Here is a 25,644-nt window from a genome sequence, read left to right as displayed (position 1 = left end):
GCAAGAACGTCCAGACAAAACAAATCTCTCCAAGTCATGTGACTGACTCTCCTCAATGTACAAGGAATTGGACTCCCTCTATGAGGATATCTTCCATAATTCCCAGTGGAATTGGACTCCTCTCTATGAGGATATCTTCCATAATTCCCAATGGAATTGGACTCCCCTCTAAGAGATAGTTATCTTCCATAATTCCCAGTTCACTCTTCAACCAAAAACCGTCTGCTGAAACTCCTCTCCACTCTAGATTCACATCTTAAGCTACTCCTTCTTTAACTGCAAGTTTATCTATCATAGTTCGCTGCTATTGATACCCTTATCTCATCCTAAATATTCCCTGAACTATTTTAATGAAGATTGGAAATTTGTTTATTAAATAATGAATGGAGAGCTTAAAAGCTAACGTGAAGCTTATTTTCAGGGCTGTTAATTTGAAAATAGGCATTAATTTCAAACAAGGAAGATTATTATTCTACTGCTCTCTGACAATCACATGTAATTAAATTTAAATTACATTTAATTAAAACTAATATATTTAATTCTGCCAAAGTAAAGAACTGTTAAAATTCTTTGTTCTTTTCAACGCTAATTTTATATAAGCTTTTATAAGCACAAAACACTTAGTGTTAAAATGTTTTTAAACTCCATCTACTCTTGATTTCAAGATGGTAAACCCGGAAAAAAAGAAAAAAAGAAGCGAGTAGACAATATTTCATTGTGACAGGAGTAGACAGTTTTTCCAGTTAAAGTAAAGAAGACTTTACACACTAAAGTGATAATGAGATAAGCACGCCAAGTGAAGCAGTGCAGCAAGTATGGAAGAGCAAAGCATGGGTGCATTAATTTAGAGATTTTCTATGCTGGGGCACTTTAAGTCTTGCTAAAGTGTTATAGTACTTAATGCGAAGTCCGGGGAGAGAGAGCTTACATGAGGGAGGAAGTGCTTTAAAGTATAATACTTAAGTCATAAGAAAGTGGAAAGTTCATTTAATAGTTGAGTACAATGTACTTAAAAAGGAGTGCATGGGGGCTGCTGGGAAAAATCTTTAAGTAAGTTTTCTGCCGTTTTCTCTGCGCTTATACAGTTTTCTTTTTCTTTCTTAGTAAATATAATTAAGATTTATCTGAGAGCACAATGTGTTCTCCATGTTAATTAGAGTTTATTTATTTTCTTTAAAAAAAAAAGCAATCTTATCTGCTTCTTATAAAAAGAATACTTAATAATTAATGGTTGCACTATTAAATTGATTTGGATTTGTTACTAATTAATTCATACATTGGTAATCACTAAAGAGAAAGTGGTGTATGTCTCCAGAAAGCTTCCGTAGGGATATCCCAGTCAGATTCTTAGGATCTGCAGATGTAATTGTTACGTGGATTGTTAACCACCATTCCAACACTTGGCCTTTTTTTAAGAAGAACACTTTTAAGGTCGTAACACAAAAAAAAACCTTTGACATCCTCAAACAAAGTCTTTGGTCTTTGTAAAGCCATTTTGCTCTGCCAAATTTTGGAATTCTCTCAGACCCAGCAGCGGATCTGGGCGCCGTGATGATCTCTAGCCCTGTATCCCCGGACATACAGATGAAGAGAGAAATTTTGATTAAACTCTTTTCCTCCATAGAATGTCCAGGCTTTTTTTTTTAGTTTTTTCTTCGTTTTCTCAGAAAAACAGGTCTCTTAGGAGTACTTCATCCTATGTCTTCTAATCCTAGCAGCACGTTGATTGCAGGCAGCTAATCCTGATTGACTAGCGGTAAACATGCATAGGATTATCGAGATTTAAACTTAAGAATTTCCCATGCTTTCCGCCTTAATATTTTATGGAAATGTGAGGCTGGTTTTCTTTTGTCTAAAATTAAAATTAGTTACTTTTATTTCTGTTTTTCTAAATAAATCTTTTAATCTTTTGGGATTTTTTGATCGTTTAAAGTTAATTCTAAATCTTAGAATATGCAGACAAAAACATAGATCTAATACTGTTATCAAACGGTACTTCTGACAGCGCCGGATGTTCGGACTTGAAGAATTCCTGATTCGAAACTTGGTGAGAATTAACTAGAGGAAATCATGTGAATGTACAGATAACTTTTACAGTGGTATCTCGGTTTTCAACCACAATTCGTTCCGGAAGTGCGGTCGACAACTAATTTGGTCGAGAACCCAAACAATTTATCCCATAAAAAGTAATGTCAACTATGTAGTTTATTTTGTTTCTAAGCCCCAGAAATATTAGGCCGTTTTACTGGCCTAATTTTTTATATTTTATGTAAAAACAAGTTATCTAAACAAGAAATAAGATCTAAAAGTGTAAATATAAAAAACAACTCGAGTTCCAAATGTTTGTTCGGATTTCAGGACAATATTTTCTCGAATTTCTTGGTCGAATACCGATTTGTTCGAAAGTCAAGTCGTTCGAAAACCGAGGTACCACTGTACTTTATTTTGATTGGCTGCAGTTGTAAATATATTTACAAATTTATTTGTACTCTACTTTTTATTATTCAAGCTTTTTTTTTTCCTTTTTTTTATAAGCGCTACGTAAATTTTTTATTTCAACTTTTTTAACTTTTATATCCAGTTTAAATGACATTTAAGGTTGGCAACATTTGGTGGCGCAAAAGTAATAAACCCCCGTATATTTTGAATAGGGGATCGACAGGAAGTGAACCCCCCTCCCCACGAAAAAGAAGGCATAAACAAGACTGTGTGTGTGTGTGTGTTTGTGTTTGTATAGGCACAGTGCACATCCCGCGACCCCTCTCTTCACTGTCTATTCTGTGACGACAATCCTGTCTAATATCCGGAAACAGTTCGTGGCCTTTGCCAGCTGTTGCCCAAGCACGCTTCTTATCACTTCCCGTCTCTCTTAAGTATTGCTAGTCACATGTCAAACTTTTGCGCAAGACATTTCTTGATTTGTAGAAGTGCCATTGGTGGAGCCGTAGATTTTTTTTTTTTTCTTAAGGGTGTGGGCTAATAAATTTTTAACATGTCCCAGAAAAGAGAAGTAACAGGAAGATCCTCTGGTATTAAACCCAAGTATAACTTTCGTTCAAGATTTGTACGATCTGCTGCCAATATTGCCCGGAATCATTGCAGCTGTGCGCTGGTATATCCAATCACAATCAGTCGCCCTTACTTTGTTCTCCTGAATGAAGGGCTTTAAAAAAGTGTGTGAGAGAGAGAGAGAGAGAGAGAGATTAGAAGTAGAGGATTATGTTGGTTTTTGTACTAGGGTGGCCAAAATATATTCTCTTCGTCCTGGTTAGATGGTGGGAATGATATAATGGAATCTTGAATAATATATGACAGGATCGAGGGAATGTTGGGTGGGCCGGATATCCAGAAACGTGATGGTGTTGTCTCGTGAGTATTTCCTCTTTTTTTTCGAAGTATCACCTTCAGTTTCTCACAGTTTTTATCCTAATTAAAATTTAAAGCTGTGGCTCTCAATTAACACCCTTCCCTTTTTTTACTTTCTCCTGTTAAGCTTGCAAACGGAAGTAAAGTGAAAAGTGGTGAATTTACATAATTAAGTTTTCACCTGAAGTACATTTCGAGTTACATTTTTCCTGTAAACGATCATAAAATCAATCGAAACACAGGTTCACTTCGGACCCTTTTGTTTTCCCCCTGGCCAGGAACGGAGCTAACACTCCTGTACCATGGGTGGGTGCAGTTCAGAGATTGGATCTGGAGAGAGACCTTGAAAAGAACTGGGTGATGAGTCCTAGGGGTTTTAAACACAGCAAGATTATGATGCCTTGGCCGTGTTAACAACGAAACCGAAGAGGTACTGTGCTTGGGCAGAAATCAGTATTACTCTGATTAAAGGCCTATTCACGGGGCCATGGTAGGTTCAGAAAGCTTCTGTGTGCAAGGTGGGGCCTTGTTAGCTCGGAACCGTAGTGCAGGTTGTGTCAGCAAGAGGAGTAAACGGCCTCTCACTTGTTGTTCGGTTGCGTAGTAATCGAGCGGTTGCGCTACTATCTCCTTTGGCTATTTGAGACCAAAGGAGATAGTAGCGCAAAAAGAACTAGTAGGGAAAGTCCTCAGCCTCCTTAAAAGGGGAGGTTTTGTCTACTAGATCCAAAAAGGGGCCGTGAAGCATAGGTCCCATCCCTTTCCTAATCTCTACATTTTTCCTTGTTTTTGCTAACGAAAGAGAATACAAGTATAAAATATCGAGAGTACTAAGAAATGTTGTACGCCATTCGTACTCGTACATTCGCAGTTCATGGTTCATAGTTCACATCATTGTCATAAGCTCCCCTTTGCACTTTATAGCAGTAAAAGCCACCTGAAAATATTCAATTACTTTGCATTACAAGTGAGCTAGAAACATTTAAGTCATGTTGTTGGGTAAATCAAACGGTTAGAAGATTGGATTTGTAGTTAATAGAGTTTAAAGTAAACATTCTGGGCTCTCTAGTAATAGTTAAGCATGTTACCACTCCACGGCACTGGTGGCATGGGTACTTAACTCGATAAATAGTTTAGTCTTAGGCGCAAAGCAGCTGAAATTAAGTTTAGACTGCAATTGGGTGGATGGATATCCATCGGTGCACAGTTTTTAGCGTAAAGAATCATGGGCGCCAAGCTTAATGGGTTCTGAGGAACCTTTGTCATGCCTAAATTAAAATAATCAGCCTTACAAAATGGGGCAGTAGGATGCTAAACCCCCATCTGAAAAAAATAGGCGATTACTTTTTCTCTGCTTATAACCTAAAATACATAATTCGCTCCGGGAAAATGTTACAAATAAAACAGATTAGCTTCCTGAATTCCCAGTTACCGGCCCCTTTGATTTTTTGCTCTTCCTTCTTACAGGTCACTTGTCTCTAGTGATGCGCAGAGTTTCTGTAACAAGGGAGTGCACTGTTCACTGAGGCCGGGCAGTGCACTGAACAAAGTTCTCTGGGGACGTCAATAACCCTTAGATATTGATGCGCTTTAAATTTCAGTGTGCTCTCTTTAGGGAGGCATGCTTTAAAGTTTCCCGAGTCCATATCGAAATATACCATATATCCTTAAAAAACTTTTCAGGATACTTAGGTGGGATTAATATTCATCCCAGTTTAAAGAAATTCTATGGGGTCTTTTTCCATAAAAGAAAAGTGGCGTACTTCCACCAAAACTTTAAGTTATCTAATGCGATAATTGTACCGTTCTAAATAATGTCTTTCAATTAAACTTGCCCTTATAATTCCCTCTTAGGTGCGGAACGGTCTTTTATTTGTTTAAAAAAAAAAAAAAATAATCAGATCAAAGATTTGACATACCTCAACTTTGAACATAAATTAAAGCCTAAAAAATATATTAGGCAATCAAAGCCTGGCAAAATCACAGAGCCCTCATTTCTAGTCACAATAGTAAACAACAACTGTTACAGAAACAGAAACTAAAAAAGGGCCTCCAAAGAGGGGGAAGAGAGGAGAACAACAAAAAGCCCTAATAAATAAATCATAAACTTGTCTTTTTTGAAGTTCTCGCAACCCTTCAGAAATATTTCATATTCCAATTCTATTAGCCGTAACTATAAATAAACCCTTATATTCTTTATGCCCTTTGCCCTTTCTCTGTTAGTGAGAAACGGGGACTACCTTCTCCTCAATATCCGACCCCTTTCTGCAAATTAATTGCCTCCTTATTTATTAATAGCATTTTTGAAACATAACAGCGAATATGATTCCGTTCCTTGTCAATGGTTTCCCTTTTTAGTTAATGGTTTTTACTGATAAATTAAAATTTACTTATGATGATCTAAATAAATCCATCGAGTTATGATCACCAATCTAAAGTAGTAAGAAAACAGTATTGGCGGTAGTAAAAATTGATTTTCCTTCTTTATGTTACGTAAAAATAATGTTTTAAGGAAAGAATTTCATGATTTTCATCACAATTCTGTAGCAATCATTTTCTTCATCACGTTTTCATCAGGTTCTAAATATTTTCAATATTGATTGGCAGGATGCAATTATATTTTAATACCTGATTTAATTTACAACGATGGAAGCAATCTAGAAATTAATTCATTAATATGGGAACTATAGCGAGACATAGCTTCTGGTTCTGCCAGCAATATGACATGCCAAGTTAAATTCACTGATCTAGTATTTGATCAAATTGATCAATGATGGTGATTGTGAGTGATTGTATGTAGTATATAATGTAGAACCTACTGTCTCATATACATATACAAACTTGGTGCCAAATTATTCAGGCCTAGATATGATTTACTCACCATACATTGCTTTGCTTTTAGTCATGATTAAACATGAGCGAAACATTTTTTTAAAAAACGGCTTCAGAAGTGCCTATTTTTTTTAAGGCGGGTCTTAACGTTCAACTTAGTATCGTGGATGGGGTGGGGGGTTTCTCAATATGTTTTTGGAGATTTTGCCTTAAAGGGCTTCTACAATGGTCTTAGTTGATTCTCCTGATCGATGAGCCCAATATACCCCTGTTTCTACGTACATGGTCAACGGCAAGAGTTACAAATGGTTTTGAAGATTAGGATGGAATAGTCTGTTAAAGGTTTATTTTCTTAGTCTTTTTTATATTGCCCATCTCTTATTCTGTTTATGTTTATTGCTGTTTTAATCTAGTTTATTCTAATCTTTACGATTATCTGTTTGTATAAACTCATTATCTAATGCTTGTTTTCCGCATATTTCTCTGTTGCTAGCTAGTGCTGCTTTGTTTTTTGGCTTTCACTTTTTAAAACCAATCTATTACTCTCCTCGTGCTTTCCAGTTTTATGTTTTATCTTAATGAATAGTCTATTCTTAAGCTGCGAAAAAAATTGAACTTTTTTGAAGTAGCTGTCTGTGTGGGGCCCCCAAAAATCTTATAATTTAATTTTGACATTTTTCGTTATCATTGCGTGCTTAATAGAATTTTTCTGAAATTTTATCAGTGATTTTTGGTCATTTTTACTCTTTTTTTTTTAATTATATCAAATCATGTGTTTAATGTAAAAGAGCTTGAATTGCAAAGGTTGTGGAGGTTATAAATAGTAACCTCGTTGTTATCAGTCCGCCAAAATTACCACGTTGTTGCTGTGCAAGGTGGTCTGTTGAAATAGTTTTTGTTTTTTGTTTTGCGTTCACTTCCATGTTTTTTAAAAGTGTTCGTCCGTAACTAGTTATCTAATCGTCGTTTATTGTAATTCATAATATGAACATATTCTAGTGTTTCTCAAATTTCAACCTTTGCTAAAAATTAGCGAAGAAGCTCATCTCTCTCGCTCCATCAATGGAAGTTTAACACATTGTGGTTTCTGAAGAAAATTCATCGTTTCACACACCATAATCTGAAAACTTGGAAAACCTTGTAACTGTGAGTGGTTAAATCTTATTCTTCTTTTCACTTTTTCAAATCCTCTTTCCTTTGTACCTTCTCAAAACACCGTGACCATTTTCATCTTGTAGGTTTTCCACCAATGTGGAACTAAGTTAATTCACAGGTAATTGTTTTCCATCAAATTTCATTATTCATTCAAAATCAATTTAAATTTTAATACCTATGTACTTCTAAGGCCTACAGATTATCAAAAGTGCCTGTATTTGTGCCAACTGCTTGAATTCTCTTTAAATGTCAAGGTCATCCAGAATTTTTTTCATGAGGAATTGCCGAGTCCAAGTAAGTTCTTTATTTATTACGCTATATTATTCAGTATCAGCATCAGAAAAATGTTCATGATTTTGAATGTTACATCAATTTTTGAAGATTACATTCGATGGTTCAAAGTGATTTGCAAATTGTGATAAGATTGAGAAGCTAAGTAGTTGAGTGAAGAGGAAAAGTAGATAAAATGGTTTTCTCTCCAGGAGGTCGCCTAAACTGTAGGAAGGGCAGTCTGCGGCTAGAGGCAATTGATCCGGATCCAAAAAGGATATTGGTTAAGCATTCTATATAAGATTGTGATAAGAGCAAGCGAGCGAGTGGCAGATAGAGGAAATAATAGAAGAGGGCGTCTGAGAGGCCATTATTGAGAAGTTGGTGTATATGAGAAAAACGGTCAGAGAGAAAAGAGATCACAACCGAGACATATCTGAGAGAGTTCATAGATTGTCCACACATTGTCCATTTATGGAATGAACTGTGAACTAGACAATCCAGACTTCCTCTTCCTTTAGGCCCCTAAATACGGTAGGTTGAGACTTGACTATTGAATGAGTGTTCACCTGTAACACTATCAGGAAAACTGTAGGATTAGCTAACCTTTAGCGACGTGAAGGGACTTCGTGGACTTCTTCGTAAGATTGTGGCAATGATTCATTCAGACTTCTGTGAATCTTAACGAGGCTCAAGATCGGGTCTGACCTTACTCCCTACCTAGTCCAGTTATTGTTGTTTGTTGGGGTTAGATGTTGATTCGGAGTGGCTTTTAGATGGTGTTGGGGACGAATATTATTAAAAATAATACCTTCCTCTAAAGTTTCAAGCTGTGCAACATTTTTTTAAGGTTTATAATTCATCCACTTCTGATATACGTCATACATATTTTTTTTATTAAGATTGCTAAAAAGTAAAAATAATATGAAAATTTATTAAGTATATTTAAAAAGTAAAGGAATTAACGGGAAATTCAAAGCAGCAATTTCCTTTTTAAAGAGTTAAAAAAGAAATTAAAAAGCTGAAAGAAAATCCAATAGAGTGTTTATGGTCTATTTAAAGATTGTAAAGGAACAGGATCCAATCGGGTATTATTTACCGCTTTTTATACCCGTTTCCTGTTAATATTGGTAAAAGCAGTTGCTTTGCTTGGTTAAAGCTTGGAAGCAAACAAGCAAGGAGAGTGAAGGCTTTTTGGCAGCTCTCACAGTGCGCCTGTCTGGGTGAAGAGGGTCTGTGTCCCTTTTAAATCAAGCCGGTATGTAATAAGTAGAGAGTACCTATATATATATATATATATATATATATATATTATATACTACCGTTTTTAGCCCCTTTTACTCTAAAAAATATTGGCGAATTGCCTTGAATAGGGTACTTTCAAGCTGATAGGATGCATGTAAATAGTTACCGTCATTTTTAAATAATAATCAATGACACAGGGGAAGAATTGTTGCAAGATGCACATTATCGAAGATACTTACTTTTAAGCAGCTTGAAAATGCAGTATTTCCTATTCAGTCGAACGGCAGTGATAGATAATTGGATAAATTGCTTTTATTCACTAAAATCGATTCATAAGAAGTGAATACAACTTTTTGAATTCTGAAAAGGCAAATACTTTCGTGTCAGAATTTGTGATGAAATAATTATAATTTAAAAAAAGCTATCTAGCAGTTAACAAAAATACAACCTCATCAATTTTTGGCAGCTCTGATATGAAGTATTAAAAAAAATTAAATTACTGACTTTAAATTTAAATTGCGGACAGCTGTAAAAAATTATAAAACAAATTGAAATGCTGAATTTTTGCAGTTTTAATCGTACTATCACTGCTTAGTTCTGATTATTAATTCCTCATCATTGTTTATGAAGTAATTTCTCTAAATCCCTTTCGATTTTATGCCAGCAATAAATTAATCCCAGCCTCTTCCGTTTGAAATCTTCTTTAATTCTTTCACAGTAAAGGGTATTTCTAAACCAAATACTTCCTTATTATTTTTTTTAAACTAGACAAATAGCAAAGAATTTGTATGGTCATCTTCATTTTGTATCACGATGTGTTTTGTAAATTACAGAATCTTATTTTTTCGTATTTATAAGATTTGCTACATATTCAGGTTTGGGGAAATCTCAAGGCACTTCATTCTAATACTCACATCTTGTAACTGAGTTGTTCCCTTATAAATAGACTTGTTTTAATTATTGATTTTATTGATTTAGTCGTATTGGAGGCCCTCTGCTGCATACTGAAGAGCTTTATCACTTCAGATTTTTTTCAAAAATGATTCTTACGATGACTTTAGATATAGTCTTAATACTTATATGCTATTATGATGCTGAATTCCTCAACCATAAGTGCCACTTTACAGAAAGATTTTCTTTAAAATGAGTCCTTCAGTATTCTATAAAATTCATATTTAGATTAATTATTATCATTATTTTAATTATTTTTTTAGGAAAGTTCTTAATAGGAGAATTATGAGGAAGGGAGAGAAGGCAGGATCTCTCTTAATGTACCCAGAATAAGAAAGTTGTTGAGAATATCTCGTGTTTATTAGTAAGTAGTAAATGTTTATCAGTAATAGAGCAATATGTAAGGGAAAGTAAAGGGTAGAGGTGAGGCATGCAAAGCTAATTGGTATTATGGAACTGGGTTGGATGCCCAGGTTTAGGCTTTAGAATTTATTTAATGTTTGGTAATAGACACCGTCCACAATAGCTGATTTGGTAGTTGGACGTTAAGCCCCGCCTGAAAAAATTGGCTTTACTTTTACTTAAATAATAATTTTTGTTTAAGTAAAAGAAGTAACACTTTTTGAAATTTAAATAAAAAGCTGTTTCATTCTATACCATTGTTGAAACATTTGGTTAAGTTCAGAGACAGCACGTTAGATAGTTCCTAATCCTATTTAGGCAACAGGGATGAGCCGTTTTTGTGTAAGGGGTTTATTGACCAAGTGGCCCCCAAGTACAACTGTGTACGGCTCACAGGTCCGTGTTATATAATAACGCATACTAACACAAAAGGACACTAAGTGGCCGTCTGCGCTGGCTTGGCGAATGTAACACTTATCAGTTATTGTTATTGTTAAGAGGGGTTTAGGTTTAGGAGTGTTTCACATTGTACAACTGTGGTGTATATATGAGAGAGGAGGGAGGAATGTTAATAATTGATTTCATATCCGATCCACACAGATATCTACTACACACATACACAGCATGATGATATTCGAAACCTGCTTACATAGGCACTCATGTATGTGGAGGATGTTGCAGGTTAGGAAGAGGTCGATTACTAACACCCAGAATGGCTCTCTCTCAAACCCAACATCATACTCCCTCGATAATCCTTTGAAAGGTGTTCGCCAATATGAATAATTGGATAAGTTTAATGTATCAGTTTAGGCTCCTTTTTATTATAATGTCCCACTTTTCCTGATGAAAAATTTGGGGAATATTGGCTTTTCGTTTTTTTCGTTTTCTTTATTGAAATTGTAAATGATGATTATTATCGATTTTACGTATTGTACGCATTGAATTTCTTTAGTGGTAGAAGTGCAGAGGTTTTTTTTTTTTAAAAAAAAATGTATTAAAAGAAAATCGCTTTCCTGACTGTTTACTTGAATTTTCTAATCAATTTGTCCAATTTTTTCATCTCCAGTTTTTCTCTTCACTCTAATACTTCCCCTTCAATGTCTCCTACAAAACTTATCTTTATACCTGCCTCGAGTCCTCTTAGAATTTTATCCACGTTTCTCTCGCAAGTTGTCTATCTGTTCAATAAGCTTCTGTATTCCCGGATGAGTATTCGATTCTAACCCGGACATCGACCTATTTCATTTTGTATCTCTTTTATATATATATATACATGTATGGATATTCTAAATATTACATTGTTTAAAATGAGAAATTTAATTTTTTTTTCACAACTGTTTCCATGGTGATTTAATTATTTATTTTTGGGGGGAAAGCACTTTCTCGTTGTTTTGGTAAAGATTTGATATACACCCAGACCCTGATTTGTGTCGTCAAATGGGACCAGAGAAAGACAACCAATTCGAAACCAGTTTTTCCCATTAATTTCTATAGGTTTTTTTTTATTATTATTAATTATTGCATGCAAAATCCAAATTATTAAGAGTAGAATAGAATAGAAAAATTCTGTATTTTGTGTTAACACATTACAGGGGTTCTGTGCTAAATAATAAAAAGTAAATAAAATACATAAAATAAAATAAATTAAGATAAATTGGCAGCTGGCATAATAACTAAAATAACTGTTCCAATTCCAGTATAAAAGAAAAATAATAATAATAACAATAATAATAAATAGAAAATAATATTAAAACAATGCAAATATAATAATAATAAGAAATAACAAATGGTGTTCTCTACATATAGTGTTTCTAAATAGTTTATTCCAAATGAATAGCAACTTTTAGAGCTACTATTCATTTAGAACAAAAGATCTTATTTTTAGGGCCTCAATAATAAAATAGTACAATTTATTAAGATGGTCCAGAGACTCAATTATTAGCAATTGTTGGCATAAATTTATTTTATTTTTATTTTGGAGTACTTGTGGTAAATAATGTTTCCTGATGGAATCATAAATAGGGCACTGGATCAAGATATGTTCCATACTTTCTGGTTTAAGCAGGTTACACAATGAACAGACGGAGTCAGTATTTATTGCATGAAGTCCACCTTTTCTAAACCATACTTTAATAACCTTATGGCTGGACACTCTTAATTGGCTAATTACTCGTAATTTATCAATTGCGCAATTATATTTTAAATACTCCTCTGATATCCCCAAACCACTTATATCTCTATAAATATAATTGTAACTGGAATTGACCGCTCGCTGAACATCCAAACTAAGTACATGGTTGGTCCATTTTTCCAATATGTTTGGTATTGCCCTTTTGACATAATCTAAATCATTACAATAAATTAAATCGTATTCACCTACAATACAAAACCATTGACGCAGCTGGGTGAACCAATTTTTAGTATTATTAAGAGTATTAGTAATAAAAACACATTTATTTAATGCAAAAACAAATTTTTATTCATAATAAGGAATCCATATTAAATAAAAACAAAAAATAGTTCAATTAATTCAACAAGAATTATCATTTTTTCACTTGATATTGTAGATTCTACCACTAGTGTTGACTGATTTGGTTGTCCTCCTGATTTTGTTAAAAAATTATCCAATGTTTGCCGGATTTTTTTTTGCTTTTTTTCTAAATAAATTTCTTTGTAACAATTTTTATAGCATCAGCTATGGAACTTGTCACTTTTAAACTACAATTTTCGTCAGCATCATTATCTGAAAAAAAATCTCCATTGTCTGTGAAATGAGTTGCATCGCTTCTGACATATGTCTCGTCGTTAGCTTTTTTTTTTTTTTTTTCTTCTCTAACCATATCGAGAGCAGCAGGTTCGTCTTCTAACGCATGCTCAAAGCAATCAAACTTTCATTACTTACTAAGCTCTTCATCTTGTGATACCAATAGCTCATTAATATCATCCTTCTCTAAACCTTCAGAGTATGCTTCTCTAACTGCTGATTTAGCAAGTTGTTTACGAAAAATTGGTACAGCATTAAAGTCTTTTTTATTCCCACGAGCCCATTCTGGCTATATTTCACGCCATACTCTGTTCATACATGTTTTTTTTTAAATTTCTATCCATGATAAGTTGATATTTTCAATAGCTAACATGTTATAATTTTTCCAGAACTGTTTCATAGTGTGTTTATCCTCTCGCATAACTTGCTGCAGTAAGCTGACTAATCGTTCGCCGTATATAACACTTAAAGTTGGATACAAAACCTTGATCCATTGATTGTAAGATGGTGGTGGTATTTGATGGCATAAACACAACTTTATATTTTCAGAATAATCATCCACGTTAATAGGATATCCTTGAGCATTGCCTAATAATAATAATACTTTAAAATCAGTATTTTGAGAACAACAATAAGCTTTCAATTCAGGAAAAGCTCAATTTTCTAGCCAATTGTTAAATAGTGCTGCAGTCATCCAAAAATGGATTTTTAGAATGGTAGATAAGAAAAGGCTTAAATTTGAAATCGCTTTCTCCGTTTCCTCGTAGAAGAATTGTAAGCCGATCTTCATTGGACTTATATCCAGGGGCAGGATTTAACAAATTTGGAAATCTACGTTCTTATCTGGCAGCCGTTTCCAAAAACAACCGTTTCCAAGTACAACGCACTTCCCTTTCTTCAAATTTGTAATTTGGGTACATCTTTAATTTTTAAAGAAAAAAGACAAAAAGGGTGGGGAAATTCGTAGGCTTTTTTAAAGTCTTGTTTTAGCTTGATGTGTAGACTTAACTCTTAATTAACGAACTCGAAATTTAAAGAAAACACGCTGAGCGTAAGTGTATTTCTTGAAAAGAATTATGTAGTTTTAGATATCTATCGAAAACGGTACTTTTGAATTAACATGTATTATTATTATAATATCGTAATACTTTTTAGTAAAAATGTCAAGCATCAAGAAAATTTAATTTTGTAAACAACTGTGATACAAGAAATACGTATAAGTGTTCGCACCAAATTCTATTTATCTACATTTTTTAAATAATATTAAGCTCTATTTTATTAGGCGCTGAATTAATGAATCTATTAAATAACTTATCGTTAACAACCCCAAAGTGCTTGTACCCACAAAGGGGTTGTTACTTATTGCAGTAAGTTTCACTCCTCTGCTCGTATTACAAGAGTCCGCACTTTTCGTGACATTAGCATCAGTATACTTGGGTAGTTCTAATTACCATACGCACGCCAAACTTAGTATGGCTGCTTCGCTCGCTAATAAGTACATATTGTATATGTTTGTACGTTTGGGGTTATTGTTTCAAATGTATTATCAGATGATTTTAATGTTGGAGTTTAAATCTATTTTATTTATGTTCTAAATTTAAAGCTCAACAATAACACTGAGGTTATTGGGGTTCGCGGGTGTTTATTTTCATTGTACTGCTGGATAGGGGACAGTGTTCTCAAGTTACGAACAATACTGTCCAACGCCGGACAGTGAGCTGTAAGAAGCTGCTAGAAAGAGAAAATCTCAAAAAGTGAGCAGCTGGATTTGAATCCAAGATCTTCTCTTGTGAATTTAGTACGCTAATCACTTCCATTATTGCTACCTGAACGTAAACAAAATTAACGATTGTATGTGATCCAAAGACCTTTTTCCCGACTGGTGACCTCTTTCCCCACAATTTCATGCCAGTGAAAACAGGCACTTAGATTTTACCCTGTTTTATTTAAACAAATTTGTATTAAGAAAATTTGTTTTCAGGTTAGTTCTGAAGAGTGGCCGATGTTTAGGAGTTCCTCTAATGTGTCATTGTGGTAAAATTTGCAGTTTTCACGAACTGTTAGCGAAGTTCAAATGCAGTAAATAAAAGAGTCGTGTGAGTATACACAATAGGCATTTTTCACTAGTAAATTTTCTATTCAGAAATAAGCACATTTATTAATGTAGAATAATCTTAGACTAGTAAAGTTTATACAAGCTTTGTAAAACGGGATTAGTTTTGGAATTATACAAACAACTAGGTGTATAGAATAATAGATTCATAATAGATCCAATGAAGTTTGCGAGCGAACAAGAAGAAGTGGTGAGGAGTGGGTGGCTCTGCTTGATGTAGGGCAAGATTGGAAATAGAATGGTTTAGGTGAATAAATTAAACTTCTCCATTTCACTAGATCAATCTATAATAGCAATAACTATAACCGTAAAATGAAGGTGTAAGTCTGGGTTTATTATTGATGAATCGATACGCAACTATTGATCGATAGGATCTCTTGCCGCCTTGCAGTAAAACTTCATCGATTCACAATCAAATATTCATTGTACGTACTATTTTAGGTACTTGTATACTCTAGTAGGTTGCGCATTGTTACTAACAATGTACAGAATATTGCGTTTACTTAATTATAAAAAAAAGTAAGCTTACTTTTAATTTGGATCTTGTTTTATTCTCGTTAAATTTTTAAAACCGTGGCCTTTTTACTGAATATGGGTTTTCTCCAAGTGACGCACTACGTGCCACCGATTGAGAAGACTCACAATTTTAAGCTGTTAACTCTTTACTAGCTGTAGAACAAGTGGCGAGCCCCGATGATGTACGTCCGGTAATGAGCGGCCCTAGGTTCCTTATATTCTTCCTGGTCCATTCAAAGAGATTCTTCAGGCTTAACATTTCGTCTAAATATCTCTTCCCCTAGACGTAAGTGTTATGTTTATGCCACCCTTATCTCCATAACTTGTGTTCCCCACTCTCTTGATTCTGAACAACTCATCAATAGATGATGTAGATGATAGGCAACACGGATTCTTAGCATATGAAAAGTTTGAAAAAAATTCCCCATCGCCAAATCATTAGCATTTTCATTACTCTGTGTTCCTTGGTGTATTTGGGACCTAGCAACCATTCACTGCTTTGTCCTCAAATAATTTATTAAATCTTCTACAATCTTTGATGAACGCTCTGGTTTTTCCAGAATTATTTGAAGCTACCTGACTATCCAAGAAATTCTTACTATACTGGTCTGTTGTTCCCTAGTTATTTCCAGAGAATTAATACTAAGAAATTTTTATTTCCTTCCCAAATACGCACTTGAAACAACTGATTTTTTTGGACTTAGTGCAAACTTTCTTGACCCTCCCCAAAAGTAAAAGTGAAGCTTTTCATTACTTCTGGTTAATCTATCTTATTATACATACCCTTTAGCTCCTTTACAGTTCTGTCATCCTCCGATCTTTAAATCTCCTTATCTTCAAAGTTGTCTGGCGTAGGTATCCCAGAACATTTTCAAGGGAAGAAGAGAAAAAAAAAATCCTATAGTCTAAATATGTTCACAATTCAATTCTTCGTGGTATTAGTTTATGGATTGTGTGATTCAATCAGGAATTAGAAAAAAGGAGAATTGTTCAAATTGGAAAAGTAAATGAAATCTACAAGTACAAATTATCATGTTTACATGACCTTTTTTTCTATGTGCAGCACACACAATCTACTCTAAATCAATCATTATTCATAATAAATGCCACAAAGCAGTGTGGCGTGGCTGAAGCGTACGCATTAATACATGATGGCTAATTGTATTACTGCTCTCCCCTATTACTGTCTCTCGTTACGCCACTGCAAAGCTCCTACCACAAGAACCTTCAATTCCAACTACTATTTAAATAATTCAAGATGTTAAAATTCATGAAGAGCTTTTACTACCCCTCCTTCTATTTGTTCACTATTAAAGAATTGTATGACTCATCGTGTTTTCTAGCTAGTGGAATTGGTTAATTTTATAAATATAAATTAAAACCGGAAATTGATAGTTTCCAAAGATGCAGAAAATATTTCTGATTAAGGAATATTAGTCGGGAAAAGTTATTAGCATGGCCTTTACTTCTAGCTAGCTCCATGTTCAGACCGTTTTCTAAAAATCACTTTATTGAACTCAGAGGACTTCCTCTTGAAAATACTTTCGTTGAAAATTCGTATTTCCGCAGTACTGATATTCTTTCTACTCGGATTTGGAATTCCTACTAAGGTTAATTGTAGTAAGAGAAAGTTTTCTATACGTGTTTACCCCATATTTGTATTACCTATTCAGAGGACCTTATGTAGTCCTAGGAAAAACACAATTTTAAAACATTTTGACGCAATCGCAGAACTTCCTTTTGCCAAGAGTAAGAGAAAGAAATAGTAGTTAGAAATTGGATACTATTAATGTTTACTGATGACAAAGCTAGAAACAGTTTGTCTAGCCAAAAGTTAACTCAGATGGGGCTAGCAAAGACAAGTTTGGCAGGTGTTAGTTTAAACTGTGTATACTCTCATACCTCAACAGTCGCCTCCCTCCAGAATGAAGTACCACTCCTTAAAACTGGACCCTTCACCACCAAGTCATCCCCCTACTCCGGCCGGGCCCTAGTAAAAGCCACAACCTGCTTACTCAGTGAAATAGTTGCTTACCAACAGTAACTGTAAACTAAAACAGGGTAACCAAATCCTTTACACTTTAAGCCAAACGCTTGCACCCCCCTCTCGAAGCATCTCTTCCCCCTCCCCCGCCCGCCCGGGATAAGCCATCATTACAACTACTAGTGCGCGTCAATGTAGTAGCCACAAACTCACACTTGGACAGAACCTCTGATCTACACGCACATATAAATTGCGTTGTTATAGGAGTTCTCCACGGGGGCAGAGTTGCCTTGATCGTATGGTAGCGTTGTTGTTTTCAAGTTAATTGTCTTCAAATCAACTTCTGCCTATCCAGTCTCGGACTTCTCTCTCTTTCACTCAGACATTTATTAGTTGGTTAAATTATCGCAAGTTCACATAATAAATAACTTAGTTCTGTAGGGCAAATATTATGCCCCAACTAAGCAGCAGCTAATATCAACAACTATTGGGCAGAGTTTAGAGGATTAAACTGATAAAACTTTCGGGCGGATAACTAGACTAAAGGGTCAGATTTATAACCCAATTTGCTTATCAGTATCTTATTGTAATGGAAGGAAAAAAAAATAAAGGAAAACGTAAAAACCGCGAAGAAAAACTTGAAGACAAAAGTTAGAAGTAGTAGAGAAGGAATAACACCCTCGTTTGTCGCCTTTCCCGTTAGCTAATGGGAGTGCCTTGCCTTTCCAATAACGATGTGATAACACAGACGTACTCACACAGACGGTTGTCTTTTTTAGGATAAAATCACTAGGCCTTTCAGTCCCATCAGTTTAAATAGAGCTCAACCACTAGTGGCAGGTCCTAGAAAACTAGGAGTCCACGCACACCTTAGGGGCAGGCAAGTAATTACCACAGGGAAAATAAACGGATATGGATAACAACAAATTTCCTGGATTTGTAGCATCTTGCCAAAGTCAAGGGAAGGAGTTCCATTCAAGCATCCTCGTTGAGAGTTATGGCAAAATGTAATCAGGGCTCAGAACTCCATACCTATGCGAGCCTTAGTCGATGTTGGTCATCGTAAGTTTTGTTTGACTGGTATGTATTCTGAGCCATTGGCTGACCCAGGTTAAACGTGATGGGTGTTTGTCTAGATACTTTTGGTTTGTTCCTGCTTCATACTACATTCTATTGTTAGAAACGCGCACAATTACTGTGAATGGAAATACTATTATTATATTGCCTTATCGTTATTTTTGTCCTTGTGGCCCTTATACTTATTTTAATCAAAGTGGATTAAAAGTCGCAGCAGAAATTTAGGATTATCTTTTTTTGTCCTATTTCTAAACTCTGCAGCTTCCCGTCTTATTTTTTAAACATTAAGCGCATTTCATCTCTGAACCCAACTTCCTAGTAAAATAATCCAAAAAATTGAGAAAGTTGAAATTATCCCTCAATGGCCTATTTTTTTTTTTTTTTTTTTTTTTTTTTTTTTTTTTTTTATCATTTAAGGCGCGTCAACATCTATGGTTATTGGCGCCCGGAGCTTTTTTCAGTGCACTGCCGGCCTCCGGACAGTGTTCTCTCGTTACAGACAACACTGTCCATCACCGGACAGTGAGCTGTAAGAAGCTCCTAGGAAGAGAAAATCTAAGGGGTCAGCAGCTGGATTCGAACCCGGGACCTCCGCGTGGGAGTCCAGCTCGCTAACCACTCAGCTAATCCCTTCCCTCTCAATGGCCTATTATTTTTATAAATCCAGAAGTTGTTGAAAAATGTAAACAAAAAAAAAAAAGAGAAGACACTGCACTGAGTGTGTGATTGACGGTTGATGAACCTGTCCATGCAGGCAAAGACTTGCTCCGTGTTGCTGGTTAGTCCACTAATGAAGTTGGTAACTGCACTTTTATTAGTTTTTGTTGTTGGATAAGTTTTTGTAGCGGCTAAAGCTTGAGGAAAACAGTTTTATGAAAAATACCATCTTAGACACTTCCCCTGCATTTTATTCCCCACCAATTCACCTCAACTACTTTCCTCTTTGTGCTTCTTTTCCTACTAGAGTTTCAACAACTGAAGTAGTCTTACTTTCTTACCTTCCGACACTCTGTTGAAAAACCATGGTTCTTATTATCTCAGTGAAGAAACTTCGAAGGGAAGAATGGCTAGTTTTAAAAGTCGTTGTTGGCAGATTTTACTACTTGGTTAGTTTATTAAAGAAAGTGAACCTATTTTTATTGTTATTTCTATTGCTTTAATAGTTGTTAGAATCATTCATCACCTTGGAAACCCAAGTTAGGTAGTATAGGTGTGCAGAGAATATTGTTTGGTTGGTTTAGAGTAGTATCACGAGTCTTGTAGTCTTGTTTGCTGGATTGGATTTAAGGATATGGAGAGTGACTCCTATATTAAACTTTTTCTTTTATTATTTTTTCGGAAAAGGGTTTGAAGTATGATTCCATATAAAGATACCTTTCATTATGAAGAATTTTAAAAACAGTATGTGTTTACAAAATTAAATACGACTCAAATTTTCGGAAAAATACATATGTGTGAGTGTGTTGTGAGTAGGTTATAGTTCGGCTCATCAAGTCTTCTTGACTATCCGGGTCCTCACATGTGAAAGACTAAGTTTTTCCTCTGAATTCTCTTTAGGAATCCCAGCTGGATATCACTAATTCTAAATTAACCTCGTAGGTCTTAATACTTTGCAGGGCAGTACCGGCTGTTTGAGAAGATGATGACTTTGGACTTGGTTATGTTAAGAGCTCAACAGCAAGATAAATTATTGGCTCAACTTTACTTCCTGAAAGAATCGGCTGCTGAGATAACAAATTTGGGATTTAACCCATGTCTTTGATTACGATTGCTACTTCCAATCGGAATACTCAAATTCGAAAATGTCATATCATTGTAATAGTTTTTGAAAGATAATATTTTTGTTAACCCTCAAGCACTCAGGGAAATTAGTTTTATTGATTGGAAATAACCGTTTTATGAACCTTTCACCCAAAATATATGCTTAATAAAACTGATATTTTATAATAATTCCTTCCTTAAATGTTGGTAATTAATATAATAATAATATATTTATTGGATTTATAGGACTTCACGTCCTGTCTCAAGTACAGTTGGGTAAAGCATAAATTAATACAAATTTATCAGGCATAATTACAAATAACTGAGAGAAATACTTTGAATTATGTCATTGAAATAGGTTCAAAAGAATAGTTCATGTTTTTTTTTAAGTCCTTGAAAATAAGTAAAAAGATAAATAAAGCAAAAATAATTAAAAAAGAAATAAAATAAAAACCATAAATTATTTTTTTAACTTATTAACTCCTCTCTTAAAGTGAAATATACTTACAGATGAACAGAATGTGCAGCTCTACTGCACTGAGTTAACACAAAAGGTAAACTGAAAGAAGCTCTGTCCTTATACGTACTTTGCTCGGATGCTAACATAAAATATGCCGGACAAACTATGGATATATGGTATGGTACAAATCCTCGTTTAGAACATTGCCACATAAAAGGCAGTTACTGTTTAAATCTATTCTGACGTGATTTTTTTTAATTAATTTAATTAATTAATAAATGTGAATTTATTAATAGTCCTAAGTTGAGCAAATAAAGGTGTATATGATATGGGTTATTGAGTGAGGAGATATTGTTATGGGATCGAACTATTGTTGTATAGCTGAGGGTAGAGAATGCTACAAGTGGAGTTAAGTAATCTATACAAATTCTGATTCACAAGAAAGTGTCTATATTTTTCCAAAGTTGGAGAAGTCATTGCTGAACAGGGTCAGATATTCCTAAAAGGCTGGACTCATCAAACTGATCTAATAAAGCCTTCAATCATACAACCCAATTGTACTTAGCAGACTTTCGGGAGCACACAATCACTTCCATGCGTCCAGGACAACATTTTATCTAGGCATGCTCTAGGGTATCTATCCCTACTAGTATTGAGTAATTGGAGGTACCAAAGTAAACTATACTTCAGCACGTACCAACTAATGTGGACAGAGCCGGTCTCGAAACGAACAGTTGGTAATTAATATTATTATTATATTTTTTCTTATTGTCTAAGTATAACGTTGGTAAATCCACGTATGTGGATATATTACTGAACCAAATGCGCCAGCAACCAGATACGGGTCAAATTATCGTTCCTGCTTCAATTTAAAATAGCCGTCCTGTAAATAGTTATTTTCTTTCCCTTCTAGTTTAATAAATCCCTAAAATTTCAATTGTATCTAAGTTACTATTTCTTGAGCAATCATTTTAATAGATGTATTAGCTAAAATTATTCATGAAAGACTTAATAAATAGAATCATAGCTAAGATTAATAACAGTTGATTAAGATTCATATTTCATTTGAATAGTTAGAATTTAATACGATATTAGTATGTAAAGAGTCCCAAACTTGGGTTAGGGTGGTCTTTATGGATCCGAAAAGCAGCACAACTGAGTCCTAATTGAAAATGTTCCTCTCCAGCATCACTTTGTGAAGGAGAAGATATTGGGGTGAGTTCACAATATTCACTGTGAAGGAGGCTCTTTAATATTCCCAATCGTTTACTGACCCCAATCTAACTTGGGGAACAAATTGAAGGCAAAACCCGAAGACAATTTTCTCACTTTTCGCCCACTTTCTCCTGGCTTTCCTCTCTAAGGGTAAACGTATTGGTATTTCATCCTTTTTTTCTTTCTCGCATTTTTATAAATTAAGGTCATACCATTATATCATCCGGAGTATGCTATAGGCGCAAAAGTCTCTTTGGGTCAATAAATTACTTCAAATAAATATGGCGTAAGTATTTTTAAATTAATTGTACGTTTATAATTTATCATCATAAGTAAAAATAGTGAGAAATATAAATAGACTGGATCCTGTTTGCCAAAAACTTTCCACAGTTTGCAGCAATGATTTAACTAATTATTCTGTTGAATCTGCGAAATAGCCGCCATGTATTATTTTGAAAATAATCTCGTGTCAACACCTATTTGACTTTTCATCTTACTAAATTTATCAAAGGTTTCTGCCTTCTATAATTTTTCAAACATATTTTAGAAACATACTTTAATTTTTATTATCATTACTAGATTTTTAAAGCTACAAACCATTACATGAAGTCCTCATCTTTTTGCAAGATTACGCTTCAGAATGTCCTAAAATTACTTTCTTTTCATAGAAATTTATTCAAATAAATTGGAAGTTCTTAATGTTAATTAATAATACACAGAAACTTTAAAGAAAGTGTTAAAGGAATTTTTCTCAAACTCAGTATCATCAACCTCACTTTTATAACTTGTATTATGAGACAAAACCATACATTGCAGCACGGTAATGCTACTCTAAAGGAAAACAGGTCCCTCTTTTCTCAAAAGGGCGTCGAATTTTAACAGGAAAAATGTTTTAAATGAATGTAAAATCAATGTGTTGAATTTGTGTTCGAATGTGAAATCAATGTGTTGAATTTGTGTTCGAATGTGAAATCAATGTGTTGAATTTGTGTTCGATTTTATTCAGTATGTTATTGTAGCACCATCGTCTAGTGCTGTAACTGTAGAGAAATGTCCAATTAGAACTTGCTGTGATTTTTTGCTTTTGAGTTACGTTTGCTTGGTAGGCACCGTACACACCAGGCCATATTTGAGAACTTCAATTAAATATCTCCTTGCTTATATTGTGTTTTGATAAGAACATTATCAAGCTGGAATTTTTACAGGAACTTATAGATAATTGGAAAAGAATTCCAATCTGGAAAGGTACTTTGTATTAAAACTGTCCGGTAGGACAGTTGTATAAGGGTTGACCATCAAAAACTGCACGAAAAAGTGTAACGTTGAAAAACACCCAACTTTGACAATTTTTTTCTATTTTTCTATAAAAGATAAAATTCCCAAATTTTCTTTATAATATAGGGCAAATCCTCCTTTATAACTGTAATTTTTTTGCAACCACCCAGATCTAATAGGTTTCGAGAAAAAAGTTGCCGAAAATGAGCAAAAACGGCTTTTTCAAAAAATGTTCTTGTTCTTGTTCTTCTTCTTGTTGTTGTTGTTGTTGTTGTTGTTGTTGTTGTTCTTGTTACCTTTTTTGTAAACAACGTAGCGCCTAAACGCGTGAACCGATTTTCATGAATGAGGTGTCATTCGATTCGGAATTTTATGTAGATGTGCCTTTTGGGGGTCTCGGCCCTGTACATCGAATGGGAGAGGAGTTAGCCCCCTTTATGTAAGGCCCCCTCCAAAATTATTATTACTAATTACTCTGTAAATCTTGGCCCGATTTTGATAAAATTTGGTAGGATGATAGGGTTAGGGCTCCCCTACCTAACATTAAAGCGACGATCTGCTCTTACACTTGTTAAGAGGAAGTATAGCAATCATTTCAAATTATCGAGGCGTGAACCGATTTTCATGAATGAAGTGTCATTCGAATCGAAATTTTGTACAGATTTGTACTTTAAAAGTCTCGACGCTGTGCCTTATAAGGAGGGGAGTTTGCCCCACCCAAGTAAAGCCCTTTCTAAATCTATTATTACCAATATTTCTATAACGCTTAGTCCGATTTTGATAAAATTTAGCACGAAGCAGTAATTAAAGCTCCTCTACGTGGCTGTGATGTGCCATCATGCTCTTACACCTACTAAGAGGAAGTACTGCAATCGTTAAAATTATCAATGGGTGAACCTATTTACATTATGAATGAATTGTCGTTCGATTCAAAATCTTTGCCTTTTAGGGAGAAGTACTGTAATCGCAGTTTATTTTTCTTGCTCCTCTTAAAAGGAAGTACTGAAATCGCAGTTTAATTTTGCTATTTACGTACAAATACCTTCCTATTTTATTCAAAACGCTTTCTCAAAAAAATGGTTATTGAGGATGGTTTGGGGACCGCAACTATAATCATTCTTTAAAAAGATCTCTCCAGTGGTAGTTACGGTTCCGATTTAACACCTTATCAGGTTATAATGATAGAATAGCTTATTCCAAATTTTAAAAAATCTGTAAAGCAGACGTAACTTTGCAAATAGACAAAAAGGAAAATCTATCCAAAAGGTACAAAAATCTCCTTAACAAAAACTTACAGTTTTAAAAGTTAAGTATAAGGGTTGATTAAACGCCAAAAGGTACACAAATCAGCAGTTCCCAACATTTCATTAATACTTCATTGATATAATTTAAGTAATTTTACTGCATTAACTTTTCCTTCACATTTTTTAGAATTTATTAGATGTCACAGACCCTTATGCTGGCCAGTTCATTCATAATATTTTTTTATTATAATTATGATAAAATGAGTGATGAATTATTCTGAGTAGTCACATATACATGCATGTTAAAGTAGAAAAAAACAAAGTTAGAGTCGGCCACTTTTTAAATTTCAATCACGGAGGATTCAAAACAATATTTCAGTCTTAAATTCGTCTTACCGAAATATTCGTGAGCACAAATAACATACATTTAATAACAAGTAGATTATTCAACAATATTTACTCATTTCTCAATTGTAATTTAATTTAGTCCCCCTAATTTTACTTATGGTAAAATACTGGAATAATTAGCTGTCCTAAAAATATGCATATCTTTATTTTCTTTATTTTATATTACATATATATAACATTGTGGGAAGAACACCTAGATTGAGAATGTAATTGAAGAAAACTATATTATTTGCGATAAAGCCAGATTATTTATTACTTATTATTACAAACGTTTGACTACAACATAAAATAACAATTACTTTAATCGAAGAATGAACTTAAACCAATGATTTTTATTTAAAAATAAAAATAAATGCATAAAATCATTGATGTAAAAAAAGTTTATGAATTTTTTAGCCTCTTATTTTTTTTATATTTTTTATAACGTTTTCTTTTTCACCTGTGATTAATAGTTTGATTATTATAGATAAATAGATATTACAGTCAATCTAAGTTAAATGGTGTGCTACTTGAGTAAATATTTTGTAGACGAAAATGGCCAGCATAAGGGTCTGTGACATCTAATAAATTCTAAAAAATGTGAAGGAAAAGTTAATGCAGTAAAAT

General features: G+C 34.2%; 1 protein-coding gene and 2 long non-coding RNA genes across 4 annotated transcripts in view; 2 read left to right on the top strand and 1 right to left on the bottom strand.

Annotated features, from left to right (window-relative positions):
* LOC141457922 (uncharacterized) overlaps positions 1-25,644 on the top strand; it is a 319,220-nt gene that overhangs the window by 245,233 nt on the left and 48,343 nt on the right. The gene's annotated exons all lie outside the window — the stretch shown is intronic.
* LOC141457930 (uncharacterized) lies at positions 1,042-11,555 on the bottom strand. Of its 2 annotated transcripts, XR_012460647.1 has the most exons (5): positions 10,871-11,555; positions 9,317-10,028; positions 9,108-9,228; positions 8,230-8,529; positions 1,042-1,852 (listed from the first exon to the last, which is right to left on the bottom strand). It is a non-coding gene; the product is annotated as an uncharacterized lncRNA (long non-coding RNA). The 2 variants fall into 2 exon arrangements; XR_012460646.1 differs by having other exon boundaries at positions 9,108-10,028.
* LOC141457923 (uncharacterized) lies at positions 7,014-20,612 on the top strand. The gene is made up of 5 exons (XR_012460621.1): positions 7,014-7,471; positions 7,544-7,647; positions 10,083-10,183; positions 14,967-15,081; positions 20,292-20,612. It is a non-coding gene; the product is annotated as an uncharacterized lncRNA (long non-coding RNA).

Source organism: Rhodnius prolixus, unplaced genomic scaffold, assembly GCF_049639745.1.
Source record: "Rhodnius prolixus isolate KJV_2025 unplaced genomic scaffold, Rpr scaffold_5, whole genome shotgun sequence".
Taxonomy (NCBI): domain Eukaryota; kingdom Metazoa; phylum Arthropoda; class Insecta; order Hemiptera; family Reduviidae; genus Rhodnius; species Rhodnius prolixus.
Note: the sequence above shows the minus strand (reverse complement) of the source record. Positions and strands in the feature narration are given on the sequence as shown.